We start from the raw sequence: 14,863 nt of genomic DNA on the forward strand, positions 1-14,863 counted from the left end.
TACAGGCATGTGCCACCATGCCTGGCTAATTTTGTATTTTTAGTAGAGGGGGGGTTTCACCATGTTGGTCAGGCTGGTTTTGAACTCCTGACCTCAGGTGATCCGCCCACCTCCGCCTCCCAAACTGCTGGGGTTACACGCATGAGCCACAGCACCCAGCCTCTTCGTTTGTTTGTTTTTGAGATGGAGTTATACTCTTGTTGCCCAGGCTGGAGTGCAACAGTGAGATCTCGGCTCACTGCAACCTCCACCTCCCGGGTTCAAGGGATTCTCCTGCCTCAGCCTCCTGAGTAGCTGGGATTACAGGCACCCACCAGCATGCCCAACCTAATTTTTGTATTTTTAGTAGAGATGGGGTTTCACCATGTTGGCCAGGCTGGTCTTGAACTCCTGACCTCAGGTGATTTGCCTGCCTTGGCCCCCCAAAGTGCTGGGATTCCAGGTGTGAGACACTGTGCCCGGCCAGCATCATGTCCCTTTCTTATGTCCCTGTGTTTTTGTATATTCTTTGATTTGCAAGTTTCTGGAAAACTTAAGAAATACTTTGAAATGGATGTCCTTTTAATGGAATGTTGGGTGCTGTTAAGGATCCTTGGGAATTATTTGATTATATTAGTGGCGAGAGGCTTTGATTTTCTTTGACTAGGTTCCTATTTTACAAGTAAGCTATTTTCTAACTCGTTGGAGTTAGAAGTTAACTTCAGAATACTGATAATAAATAATGCAAAAGATTTTCTGCCCATAACAATGCAAATGATTCCTATTCTGGGTGATGCAAATGAATTTTGTCCATTAGAGAACAGACATTTCTAAGTCAAATCTTCATTTGAACTGGTTTTAATATCTTACTGGTTCCCTAATTAGTTAGTTTAATAAAACATTTGAAATATGTTCATTGTATATTTGTATAAGGCTCTGCCAGGTGCAGTGGCTCACGTCTGTAATCCCAGCACTTTAGGAGGTGGTGGCAGGTGGATTGCTTGAGCTCAGGAGCTCAAGATCAGCCCGGGCAACATGGCGAAACCCTGTCTCTACCAAAAATGCAAAAAATACCTGTAGTCCCAGCTACTCTGGAGGCTGAGGTGGGAGGATCGCTGAAACCCGGGAAGTTGAGGCTGCAGTGAGCCATGATTGCACCACTGCACTCCAGCCGGGTAACAGAGAACCTGTTTCAAAAAATAAAAAATAAAAATACTTGCATAAGGCTCATTATTTTACCTTTTTGAAAGTTACTCTTTAATATAAACAACAGGAAGTAACCCACAGTAGCTGAAGGAACAATGAGATTCCTATGAATGGATACAAGGATGCATCATGATCCTGGGGAAGGAATCCAGCTGGGCCTCAGAAAGAAGTGGAACCAGCTGCTGGAAGGTCCCAAGAACCTAGGAAGTAGTCTCTTTGTGTCTAGACTTGCTTCTCTATGTGCAACCAGTTGATCTTCCTTCTCAGCAAACTGGTTTTCAATGCTGCTCAGGCCAAACGGGCAAGTAGAAGATAGCTACCGCATAGCTCCCAAATTACCCTTAGGTCCAATTTAAGTCTGAGCAGATATGTAGCTCTTTGTCTCCCAATTCCAAATTCTCAGAGAAGTAATTCTAATTGGCCTGGTTTGGCTTAAGTCCCCAACCCAGACTATTTAACTGGAGGATCACACTGTACAAGCATGCGATTCCTCACTGGTTCCCCACTGGCAATGCTAGCCCTCTCCACATCACCCTTATTTAAGCCCTCAGAACTTTATTTCTAACATTCATATTTGATCTTGTCATTCCTGCCTCTGCAATAAAGCCCTTGTGTCTCTCCCAATTCCTTAGTTGTCATAGGCCCTTCATCACCAAACCCTGACAGGCTCTCCTCACTTCTCTCCATTGCCTCCCACACTTCTCAATTACATCGGTCTTTTTGCCCCTCAGTTCGTTTGCACATGCTAATTCTCCCTTTACCTCCCACTCATTCTTCAATATTCAATTCACACTACTTCTGTGAAGCCTAAAGATGCACTATACATCCTGACATTTATCTGCTTCCTTGACTGTGACCCCCATCTCTCTGTCAGTGAATATGGAACCTAGAACAGTCTTCTATTTTTTTTTTTTTTTTTTGGAGACAGAGTCTTGCTCTGTTGCCTAGGCTGGAGTGCAATGGCGCAATCTCGGCTCACTGCAACCTCCATCCCCCGGGTTCAAGTGATTTTCCTGCCTCAGCTTCCCGAGTAGCTGGGATTACGGGCATGCACCACCACACTGGGCTAATTTTTGTATTTTGAGTAGAAACGGGGTTTTACCATGTTAGTGGTCTCGAACTCCTGACCTCAAGTGATCCGCCCGCCTCAGCCTCCCAAAGTGCTGGGATTATAGGCGTGAGGCACTGCGTCCAGCCGAACAGTCTTCTCAATGGGTGATATGGTTTTGTTAGTGGTGGAAGAGATGTGAGTTACCCCAAGTTACTTGCAGCCTATCCTTATGGGTCTGTAGCAACTTTGGTCCTTGCTTCATTAGAAGGAAGAATTCAACTGTGGGGCATAAATCAGAAAAAGAGACCAAGGCAAGTTCCAGAGTAGGAAAGGAAGTTTATTTAAAAAGGCCTTAGAACAGGAAAGAAAGTGCGCTTGGAAGAGACCCAAGCGGGCACGTGAAGGTTAAAGAGAGGTCAAGTGCCTAACCGTGATCCTGGGACTTTTACAGGCTCGCCTCTTTCCCATGATTCTTTCCTTAGAGTGGACTTCCCGAATGCGCAGTGCTTTCCTTCCCCTATTCCGGTGGAGGGTGCCCCCAGAAGATCATACGTTACCATTTTTGTCTCTTAACACGCATGCCCGGAAAGTTGCTTCTCCCTGAGGCCTGCATTCAATTAGCATTTTGATGTTAACAGGTGTGGACCATCAAGAAATGGCCTCTTCCTGTGCTGCCGAATTATCCCTTTTAAAGAAGCAATGAGATAATTATGGAATTATCACCTGTAGAGGGTCTGACTGCAAGTTGTCCAGGTTCTTGGCGTTTTGAACAAAGAATTGGACAAAATGCCCAGCAAAGAACGAATGAAGCAACAAAAGAAGAAAAGCAGGGATTTATTGAAAACGAAAGCACACTCCAAAGTGTGGGAGCAGCGCAAGCAGCGGCTCAAGGGCCGGGAAACAATCTTCCTGGGTCCAAATACCCGCTAGAAGTTTTCCATTGGCCACTTCATGCTCACCTCATGTAAATGAAGTGGTAGCTCACAATCTGTCTGCTTGGTTGCAGAAAGCAGCCAAGCCGAGGCTGAAGTGAAGTTACAAAGGTCACATCCCTGTGCAAACATCTGATTGGTTTCAAAAAACCAACCAATCAGAGGCTAGGGTGAAGTTACAAAGTTATACTTCTATGCAAAGTTAGACTCGCCTGCAATCAGTCTAATTGGTTGCAGATAGCCAATTTCCCATCTGCTGGGCAGAAAAGGTGGGGGGTTTTGTTACTTAGGTGTGGAAAGTTAGGGTTTTCCTTTCAATTTAGTTCCAGGAAGTTGGTGTGAACCAGTCTTAGGTTCCCTGCCTCCAGTCCCTATTGTCCTGCCTCAGAACCATCACCGGACATCCCTAGTGGGTAGCAGGGGAGAACCCTCTCCCGCCCTGCTCATGCCTAACTACCTGTAAGAGTTTGGCTGTGTCCCCACCCAAAATCTCATCTTGAATTGTAATCCCCATAATCCCCATGTGTCAAGGTCAGGACCAGGTGGAGGTAATTGGATCATGGGGCTGGTTTCCCCCGTGCCCTTCTCGTGATAGTGAGTGAGTCTCACAAGATCTGATGATTTTATAAGCGTCTGGCATTTCCCTTGCTTGCACTCGCTCTGTCCTGCCACCCTGTGAAAAAGATGGCTACTTCTCCTTTGCCTTCTGCCATGATTGTAAGCTTCCTGAGGCCTCCCCAACAATGCGGAACTGTGAGTCAAACCTCTTTCCTTCGTAGTATTTCTTCATAGCAATGTGAGAACGGACTAATACAGTGGGTTTCCCATAACATTTGCAGGATTGCCTGCCCCATCCTCCTCTGGCTGTAAACATCAAGAGTCACACACACATCCGGCCATGAAGGGCAGGGGGCGCATGGGTTCTATGTTTCACCAGGGCTTCCGAACCCTGGCTATGCACGGGAGGCCAACCCCACCTCACCCCACCCCACTCTACTCCAGTGGTTCTGAGTCGGTCGTGTGAAGTCAGGCCTCCGTTTGTCGTTGTTTGGTTAGTTTCCACACTAGGTTCTACTAGGAAAGCCAACGTTGAGAACCGCCGCCTCAGGCGAAGCTGGGCGCCCACACCCACCGGCCATGGAGGCCCGCGGACCCGCGCCCTAGGTTTCCCTGGGTTTCAGTACCCGAGAGCCGCGCGTCGCCAGGCACCACCCCGCGGGGGCGGGCGCGGGCTGCAGAAGGCGGGGCCACGGCGGAAGCCTCGCCGCTCCCCTAGCGGGAAAGCTCTGCGCGTGACTCGGCTTCGCCCATCGCTGCGGGAGCCAGGGAGGGGGCGAGCACCTTAGGCCGGGCGGACCGAACCAACTCGCCGCCTGGAGGGGCGGTCTGAGGGCAATCCAGATCGGACCATCGCGCCAGGCCGACAGGGGCCGGCGTTTCCAACCCGCCCGGAGGGAGGGGCCGCCGGCGCCTCTAGCCTGCAACGCGACCCCTGGAGGGAGCGACACGCCGCCGCCGCTGCCGCCACCGGCGCGGAAGGACGAGGCTGAGGCGAGAAACGAGGTAGGAACGCCTCTCCGGAGGCTAGCAGGGTCCCACAGACCCACTGCCCCGCGTTCCAAGGACTCCCTTAGGGGAGGGCCGGTCTGCCCACCTATGTGCTCTCAGCGCCCGCCCTTCCCTTCAGCCCTTCCCCCTCGGCTGCACCCGCCCTCTGCGTCCGCCCCGACCCCCTGGACAGACCTCGTCCCCAGCCCTTCTGACCCTCGGCCTTCTCCTGACCCTTCAGCCCTGCGTCCACGGGACCTTCAAATACCCACCACCCACCGTCCCTTTAGGCGCTACCCCAGATGCATCCCCAACCGTCTGCTCAAATTGCCCCCTTGGGGACACCCTCCCCAACAAAACGACTCGCGCCCAGTAGTCACCTTGGTACCCCAAGACCCTGTGACGGCTTTGGGGAAGCGCGGCCGCCCGGCACCCAGGCCCGCCACTGCATTTGGGTCCTCCCTACTGCCAGTTCCCGGCCGGGTCCTCTGCTCCCTCCACCCTTTTAGTCTCTGCCTCCCGTTATTACCTGCCCGGCGTCGGCGTCGCTTCAGTCTCCGTCCCTCTGCCATCCAGTTTTATCTGGAGAAAACCTTTGGCTTGGCAGTACCCGTCCCCTACTACTGCACTCACTTGCCGCGAAGGGCACGGTGATCCTGTTAGCCACGGTTGGCTGCGGCCCTCCTGGCCGGCCCTGCGGACACGGGGAACTGTCCTGGGGGCAAGGACGGTACACCACTCATCTTTGCATCCCCAGTCCCCAGCACGGGGTGCCTGGCACATGGTAGTGTTGCCAGTGGAGGGTCTTCACTACCAGTTGTCCTTGGCGTTTTGAACAAAGAATTGAACAGCAAGCGGAGGAATGAAATGCAGGAACGAGTAGACCAGAGTCAGGCAAGGATTACCACTATGTGAACAGTGTCCGTGATAAAGAACACAGGCCTCAAAAAAATTTTTAATTTTTTAAAAGGCGGAATTTTCAAAGGACAAAGGGCCCTGACACCTGTTTTTGTTTATTCCTAGGTGGGTGACCTGAGCAGATTTACTTTCCTGAGGGTATCAGTGTTTGGGTTCCGTGGGGAAGCAGGTGGTATCGCTGAGGGATGAACAATGGCTGGAAAGCTGCAGGAGTTGATAAGCTAGAAAGTAGTTACCTAATTAGTACTGGCATTATTGTAACTGGGGCTCAAAGTATTAGCAAATAAAAGTAGTGACTGGATTTTCTTAGCCGGCCCCTTAGATATTAAGTAGTGGTGGATGGCTTAATGGAAGGAAGAGCAGATCCAAACTGTATGCCGGGTATTCTGTTACTTATGCCCCTCCTGCTGTGTGGCCAGCCACTGTTTCTCTTCTGTTTTGAGCCAGATTAGGATCCCTCTGATTTCTATGCTGGTGTTTAAGATTCCTTTTTGAAGCCACAGTTGCCTTAACTAGAGGCTGGGCATGTTCTCATTCACCCATTTCTAGTTTTGATTTATCCTTTTCCACTTTCTGTCTCCCACCCTCTGATATGTCTTCATAAAGTCTTGGATCAGGCCGGGCATGGTGGCTCAACCTGTAATCCCAGCACTTTGGGAGGCCCAGGTGGGCAGATCACTAGAGGTCAGAAGTTCAAGACCAGCCTGGCCAACATGATGAAACTCCATCTCTACTAAAATTACGAAAATTACCGGGCATGGTGGTGTGCACATGTAGTCCCAGCAACTCAAGAGGCTGAGGCAGGAGAATCACTTGAACCTGGGAGGCAGATGTTGCAGTGAGCTGAGATCCTGCCACTGCACTCCAGTCTGGGTGACAGCGACGCTCCGTCTCAAAATAAAAGCCTTGGATCACAGCGTGGGGAGGGGCTCCTGAGCTGGATGGATTAAGCAATACAATTTGTTTTTAACAGTATCTTTTTAATGGCCTTTTTTACTTTTTCTTGTCTAGGCTCCCTGTTAAGACCTCAGTTACCCCAGAACACCCTGGGTTATTTTTTCCTCACCTCCAATACTTCAGTGTTGCCAGATAAAACACAGGGCGCACAGTTAAATTTGAATTTCAGATAAACAACAGGGAGTCCTGTATTTTTACTTGCTAAATCTGGCAAGTTCATGGGAAGGGCTTATATGTTCTATTTTTCTCTCTGGGGCTTATCTGCAAATTTAGGATAATAGCTCACCCTTTTCTTCCTGTTACTCATACACAATGACTGTGCACCCTGCTAAAAGTCACTTGACTGAAGAGATGGTTCACTTCATGTTAGGGTAAGGGCAGGCTATCTAGAGATGGTCTCATTGATCAGTATTGAAGTTACCCAGGAAAAAACACCCATTCAGACACTGGCATTTAATATAATTTTTGTCAAATGAGTTCATCATATAAAACGAGCGCATTATTTTGAGTAGCCAGATGTCAACATTGCTCTGAGAGAGCTAGGTGATGGGGTAGAAGGGAATTTTAACAGCAACAAAATAACTCATAGCAGAACTTGTACTGTACCATATTTACTCTTTATTGTGGTAAAATATATATATATATAACATAGAATTTACCATTGTAATCATTCTCAAGTGGCATTAAATATATTCACATTATTGTACGACCATTACTGACATCAATCTCCAGAACTTTTTTTCATCTTCCCAGACTAAAACTCCGTACCAGTAAGACACTAAATCCCCATTTCTCCCTGCTCAGCCCGAGGCAACCACCATTCTACTTTCTATCTTTGAATTTGACTACTGTGGGTACCTCATATAAGTGGAACCATGCACTATTTGTCCCTTCGTGACAGGTTTATTTCGGTTAGCATAATGTCTTTTTTGTTTTTTGGGTTTTTAAAAAACTTATTTTAGGTTCGGGGGTACATGTGAGGGTTTGTTATATAGATTAACTTGTTTCACAGGGGTTTATTGTACAGATTATTTCATCACCCAGGTATTAAGCCTGGTACCCAATAGTTACCTTTTCTGCTCCTCTCCGTCCTTCCACCCTCAAGAAGACCCTAGTTCCTGTTGTTTCTTTCTTTGTGTTTATACGTTCCCATCATTTAGCTCTCACTTATAAGTGAGAATATGCAGTATTTGGTTTTCTGTTTCTGTTAGTTTGCTAAGGATAATAACCTCCAGCTCCATCTATGTTTCTGCAAAAGACATGATCTCATTCTTTTTTACAGCTGCATAGTATTCCATAGTGTATGTGTACCACATTTTCTTTATCCAGTCTGTCATTGATGGGTATTTAGGTTGATTCCACGGCTTTGCTATTGTAAATAGTGCTGCAGTTGGTTAGCATAATGTCTAAAGTTCATCCATATTATAGCCTGTATCAGAACTTCCCTCCTTTTATTTCTATTTACTTTTTTGAGAGTCTCCCTCCATCACCCAGGCTGGAGTGCAGGACACGATCTTGGCTCACTGCAACTTTTACCTCCCGGGTTCAAGTGATTCTCATGCCTCAGCCTCCTATGTAGCTGGAATTACCGGTGCATGCCACCACGCCCGGCTAATTTTTGTATTGTTAATAGAGAGGGGGTTTCACCATATTGGCCATGCTGGTCACAAACTTCTGACCTCAAGTGATCCACCAGCCTCTCAGCCTCCCAAAGTGCTGGGATTACAGGTGTGAGCCACTGCACTCAGTCAGAATTTCACTCCTTTTAAAAGCTGAGTAATATTCCATTGTATGTATACACTATATTCTGTTTATTCATCTGTTGATGGATACTTTGGTTGCATCTATCTTTTGGCTATTATGAAAAATGCTGCTGTGAACATGAGTGTACAGATATGTTTGAGTCCCTGCTTTTAGTTTTTGTGGGTATATACCCAGAAGTGGGGTTGCTGGATTGTATGGTAATTTTATGTTTGTTTATTTTATTTTATTTTTGAGGAACCACTGTTTTCCACAGTGGCTATAGCATTTTATGTTCTCATCAGCAATGCACAAGGGCTCCAATTTTTCCACATCCTTGGCAACACTTGTTTTCTTTTTTTTAAATAACAACCATCCTAGGCTGGGCATGGTGACTTATGCCTGTAATCCCAACACTTTGGGAGGCCGAGGTGGGTGGATCACCTGAGGTCAGGAGTTCAAGACCAGCCTGGCCAACATGGTAAAACTCTATCTCTACTGAAAATACAAAAACTAGCCAGGCATGGTGGCGCACACCTATAATCCTGAGGCAGGAGGCTGAGGCAGGAGAATGACTTGAACCAGGAAGCTGAGGTTGCAGTGAGCTGAGCTCATGCCACTGCACTCCAGCTTGAGTGACACAGCAAAACTCATCTCAAAATAATAATAATATAACCATCCTAAGTAGTGTGAAGTGATAGCTCATGATTTTGATTCATATTTCTCTAAGGAAAAGATTGAGCATTTTTTCATGTATTTGATACCTGTCGGCCATTTGTATATCTTTGGAGAAATGCCTATTCAAGTCCTTTGCCGATTTTTGAATTGGGTTGGTGTTGAGTTGTAAGAGTTTTTTAATACATTTTGGACATTAATCCATTCTCAGATGTATGATTTGCAAATATTTTCTCCTATTCCATGGATTGCCTTTCACTCTGTTGACAGTGTCCTTTGATGCACAAAAGTTTTTAAATTTGAAATCTAATTAATCTTATTTTTCTTTTGTTACCTGTGCATTTAGTGTCTTACCCAAGAATCATTGCCAAATTAAGTGACATGAAGTTTTCCCTCTGTTTTCTTGTTTTATGTATATATATATTTATATACATAAAACTCTCTCTATATATATATATATAGTTTTAACTCTTTAGGTCTTTGATCCATTTTGAGTTAATTTTTGTATGTGATGTAAGATAAGGGTCTAATTTCATTTGTTTGCTTCTGGATATCCAGTTTTTCGAAAAACCATTTGTTGAAAAGACTGACCTTTCCCCACTGAATGGTATCGGCTCCCTTGTCAAAACTCATCTGACCAGATATGTGAGGGTTTATTTCTGGGCTCTCTAGTCTCTTCCGTTGGTCTTTATGTCCATCTTTATGCTGATAAAACACTGTTTTGATTACTGTAGCTTTGTAGTAAGTTTGGAAAATCAAGAATGTAAGTCCTCCAACTTTGTTTTTCTTTTTCAAGATTGTTTTGGTTGTTAGGATCCCTTGAGATTCTATATGAATTTTAGGATGGATTTTGCTATTTATGCAAAAAACATTGTTGGGATTTTGGTAGGGATTGTATTGAATATCTAGCTGACTTTGGGTAATACTGACACCTCTAATGATAGCAAGTTTTCCAATTCATGATCAACCAGATGTTTTTCCATTTATTTATGTCTAATTTCTTCCAGCAATGTTTTGTATTTCTCAGTGTACAAGTCTTTCACTTCCATGGTTAAGTTCATTCCTAAGTATTTTATTCTTTCTGATGTTACTGTATTGTTTTAATTTCCATTTCAGATTGTTCATTGTTAGTTTTTAGGAATACAGCTGATTAGACAAAGTTGCTCCAAAACCAAAGCAAAAGAACCATCAGAGAGTGATGAGTGAGCTAGTAACCAGAGAAACTCTCGAGTCAGTGGTTGAGTTAGCAACGGAGGAGGAGGGCTTAGATCTAGACAGAGTCTGAATCAGAGCATGCAACAAGTGGGGACCTACCTCAAGGCTGCAGAGGTTGAGGCATGAGAGAGCCAAACCTCAATCGAGCAGGTTTTCAGGAAGCTCTCAGAGAGGATCACAGAGAATCAACAGGAAACAGGAGTCTCTAGAGAAACTCGACTTAAAATTAAGTCAGGCAGTATCACCAATTGAGCCATAAATAATAGGCTCATCTCCACAGAAACAAAACTCGGTGCATTAAATCTTCTTTTGTTTCTACAAAGGCTCCCCAAGGGTTGGCTAACCTTAGAGATGCTATGTCTCCTGCACCTGCAGTCACTTATCCTGATCTATCAAGCTTGCACTTGGCCAGCCCATCTGCTCCTCCTGCTGAAGGTAATGCATGGGATCCATGTTCAGACAATTGTAAGCCAAGTTCTGTGATACGTCAACTCCTGGTGTTGTCCTATTTGAATATCCTAAATTTCCCACAAAAGTTGTCATGAATGTAACATGTAAAGTTACTACCACTGATGATTCCTCTGAAGAATTCCATGCAACCATCAGAAGGTGCAAGATCCTAGAGACTTACATATCTTGGGCATTTTCCAGGAGTGCTCCTTCAACTATCGCCCTGCACTTGATCAAGCTGGATGTACTATAGTAAAACAATATGTAACAGATCCATGCACTTCATGGTGGTATTGTGGAAATGGCCCTGACATATGGCCACTCACTTGACAGCTGTACAAAAGACAGTTATGTTTTTGCCTAGAGGATGCTAAGGTTAAAATTGTCTTTATTGCTCATCTTCCCCACTTATACTGAGCACACGTGGCATAGCCGAGATTAAACTAGGAGTGTATATACTTGAATCTGGCACCAAGTTATCATTTAATCCTCCCAAAATGAATAGTGACTACACAGTCAAGCATTTTTAACGGGCAAGTACTTGAGCACCCAACCCATGTAAAATTTGACAATCTGCACCTGTCCGTCCCCTTAGATAGTGAGTACACGTTTCTAGATGACAGGTTCGGTGTAGACTGTTCAGATGCATCTGGCCAAGTTGTCGTGGTGATTTCTTATTGAGGGAAGAGAAATACATCACAGCAGTACATTGTGGATATGTTGAATCCATTAATTGATAGTGCCATCATCACTGAGAAGCAACATTCAGTCTTTTCTTGCAGATCCTCACTGTACAACCCCTTAATGATATGACCCCATTTGTTGAGCACGTTGTGAATGAACTTAATTGGGTTAGTAAACTGGAGAACTGTTTTGTTTTGGCGTTGCAAACCCATTTGGGTAGAATTTGTTCCATGGGTCAACAACTCTCTATACCCTGGCCATGTATAATATCACAATTATGTATTACCAGCCATATACCCAAATACTGTATGCTACTCCTCAAGTCAGCAGCAGATTATATGTCCTAATAAACACATCCGTGGGAAGCTATCTCAGGACGACAAGATCTTCATCATACCCTAAGAAGATCTCCAGACCTAGGGTGATTAAAACATTAACTGCAGACATTAAAGACATTGATATTATTAATGATATGCACACTCATGTCCACTTAACTGACCCTCTTGCATTGGCAGTGGGCCCATTAGTAGACGTAGAGGCTACTAAACATGAGATCATTGGGCATGCAAATTCTGTCTCTTTCACTCCTTGGGTGCAGGATTTATCACTTCTCTGTCCCTGTGGAACATTGTGAAAAATATGTATCTACATCTGTCACACTTAGACCAAACGTTGTTTCTCCTATCTCTTCTTGTAACTGCCATAGGAAAATTATACATGTACTGCAGGACTGTAGAACAACTTTGCTTATATTCTCAGCTAATTAAATTAAAAAAAAAAATAATAATTTCTATGTGTTGACTTTGTACCCTGCAGCATTGCTGACACTAATAAATGATTAGTGTATTTGCAACTAATCATTATTAGTTCTAATGTTTTTGTGGCATCTTTAGGGTGTTCTCCATACAAGATCATGTAATCTTGGAACAGAGATAATTTTACTTTTTTTTTTTTTTTTTTCCAATTTGGATGCCTTTTATTTCCAATTTGGATGCCTTTTATTTCTTTTTCTTACCTAATTGCTCAGGCTAGGCCTTCTGGTACCATTAAATAGAAATGGCAAAAGAATGCCAGGTTTGGTGGCTCATGCCTGTGATCTCAGCACTTTGGGAGGCTGAGGCAGGCAGATCATGTGAGGTCAGGAGTTCGAGACCAGCCCGGCCAACATGGCGATACCCTGTCTCTACTGAAAATACAAAAATTAGCCAGACATCTTGGCGCCTTCTTGTAATCCCAGCTACTTGGGTAGCTGAGGCAGGAGAATTGCTTGAACCCGGGAGGCAGAGGTTGCAGTGAGCCGAGATCATGCCACTGAGCTGAGATCATGCCATTGCACTCGAGCCTGGAAGACAGAGCGAGACTCCGTCTCAAAGGGGAAAAAAAAAAAAAAAGCCAGGCACGGTGGCTCATGCCTGTGATCCCAGCTCTTTAGGAGGCCGAGGTGGGTGGATCACGAGGTCAGGAGATCAAGACCATCCTGGCAAACATGGTGAAACCCCGTCTCTACTAAAATTAAAAAGGCTGGTGTGGTGGCACGTGCCTGTAGTCCCAGCTACTCAGGAGGCTGAGGCAAGGGAATCACTTGAACCCAGGAGGCAGAGGTTGCAGTGAGCCAAGATTGCGCCACTGCATTCCAGCCTGGTGACAGAGCAAGACTATGTCTCAAAAAACAACAACAAAAAAGAGAAATGGCAAAAGTGAACCATTTCTCTTAACACATGATCCTTATGCGATTGTTAATTTGGTATGCGAGTCCTTAATAGACACTGAAAACAACATTATTTTAGCCTGGTATATTATTAATGTTAACAGTAGTGAGGCCAGGCATGGCGGCTTACGCCTGTAATCCCAGCACTTTGGGAAGCCGAGGCAGGCAGATCACTTGAGGCCAGGAGTTCAAGACCAGCCTGGGCAACATGGTGAAACCCCAGCTCTACTAAAAATACAAAAATTAGCTGGCGTGATTGCATGCATATGTAATCCCAGCTACTTGGGAGGCTGAGGGACAAGAATTGCTTGAACCCAGGTGGCAGAGTCTATAATGAGTTGAGATTGTGCCACTGTACTCCAGCCAGGGCGACAGAGTGAAACTGTGTCTCAAAAACAAAAATAACAACAAAAATAGTAGTCCTCAAGAAAAGTTAAATTATAGCCTACATAATACATTTTAAAAACTTCTACCAAAACAAAGTTTTTTAAAAATTGATTTTGATACTTTAGGAAGAAACCCTCTTTTCCTTGGAATTCTTGGTTTAATAAAAGTCTTTAATCTTCAAGAAGATGAGATAGTAAACTCTGAGGTATGTGTTGTATTTTTGGCTTCTTGTGTGAGTTCCTGCAGACAAGGACAAAATACTGATAACTGGGTGTAAAGAAAAATAGGGCCAGCCAACTTCTGGCTAAAATTTAATTATCTTAGGATCAAAAGTCTAAACTTAACTTGTTTATCTTAGGATCCAAAAAAATCTATATTTAACTTACCTGTTTTTATACTTTGTGCTTCCTTTCTTTTCCTGTGTAATTCTTTTAAAAAAAGAAAATGCACCCTTGTATTTAGTGTACTTAGGGAAAATGGACATTTATTTTTATCCACGCCCAGGCAAAAGAAAAAGAGCAAAGTTCTCCTAAAGGCAGCATAGATAGGATTTAGATGAACCCAAGGTAAAAAACAAAAACTGCAGGGGAGAAAGTTGGGAACCTACTACTAGTCCCATTCATCCTGGAGTTGTTTCTCTTCCAAAATGTTCTTTACTTGTTTTTTGAAAGTTGTTTATTTCTTTTTAAAGATAGAGTCAAACTTTGTTAACGATGGCTGTATTCTATTTAAAGTTATAGCCAAACAGAACAGCTTATTTTTCTAGAGTTCTGGATAGCTAGATTTTTTCTATAAGACTAATGATTTTCTTTTAAACATCTCCCAAAGCCTAGTGATTCAGACATTTCTGTGTTACCGTATTAGTCTTTTTTTATGCTGCTGATAAAGACATACCCAAGACTGGGCAATTTACAAAAGAAAGAGGTTTAAAGGACTTAAAGGCAAGGAGGAGCAAGTCACATCTTACATGGATGACAGGCAAAGAGAGAGAGCTTGTGCAGGGAAACTCCCCCTTATAAAACTATCAGATCTTATAAGACTTATTCGCAATCACAAGAACAGCATGGGAAAGACATGCCCCCATGATTCAAGTACCTCCCACCAGGTCCCTCTCACAACACGTGGGAATTCGAGATGAGATTTGGCTGGGGACACAGACACAGCCAGACCATATCACTTATCTATTACTGTATAACAAAACACCCCAAAACTTAGTGACTTAAAACAACAATTGATTATATTTCACAATTTTGTGGGTGGGCTGGTGGTTTTTTGTACTTCTAAAAAGAGTTCTAAGAATGCTTTTACTAGGAGCACTACTGGAATGAGTTAAATTTCTCAAGGTGGCTACTTTGTTTTTCGAAGTTTTAAAGATTATTTGCTCTTGCCAATTATTCCCTCATAACCAATGTG

The 14,863-nt window shown here is 44.2% G+C and overlaps 1 protein-coding gene across 5 annotated transcripts in view; it reads left to right on the forward strand.

The window, feature by feature from the left end:
- Positions 1–4,435: 4,435 nt before the first annotated feature.
- The window catches only part of RUSC2 (RUN and SH3 domain containing 2), a 69,569-nt gene continuing 59,141 nt past the window's right edge, over positions 4,436–14,863 (forward strand). For 3 of the 5 annotated variants that reach the window (XM_037998283.2, XM_037998281.2, XM_007968827.3), the window contains exon 1: positions 4,436–4,731. The gene's annotated coding sequence lies outside the window, so the exon portion shown is untranslated. Of the gene's footprint in view, positions 4,732–10,544; positions 10,657–14,863 lie in introns of all 5 variants that reach the window. The other 2 variants (XM_037998282.2, XM_037998284.2) reach the window with 2 other exon arrangements.

The sequence above is a fragment of the Chlorocebus sabaeus genome, chromosome 12 (genome assembly GCF_047675955.1).
Source record: "Chlorocebus sabaeus isolate Y175 chromosome 12, mChlSab1.0.hap1, whole genome shotgun sequence".
NCBI classification, from domain to species: domain Eukaryota; kingdom Metazoa; phylum Chordata; class Mammalia; order Primates; family Cercopithecidae; genus Chlorocebus; species Chlorocebus sabaeus.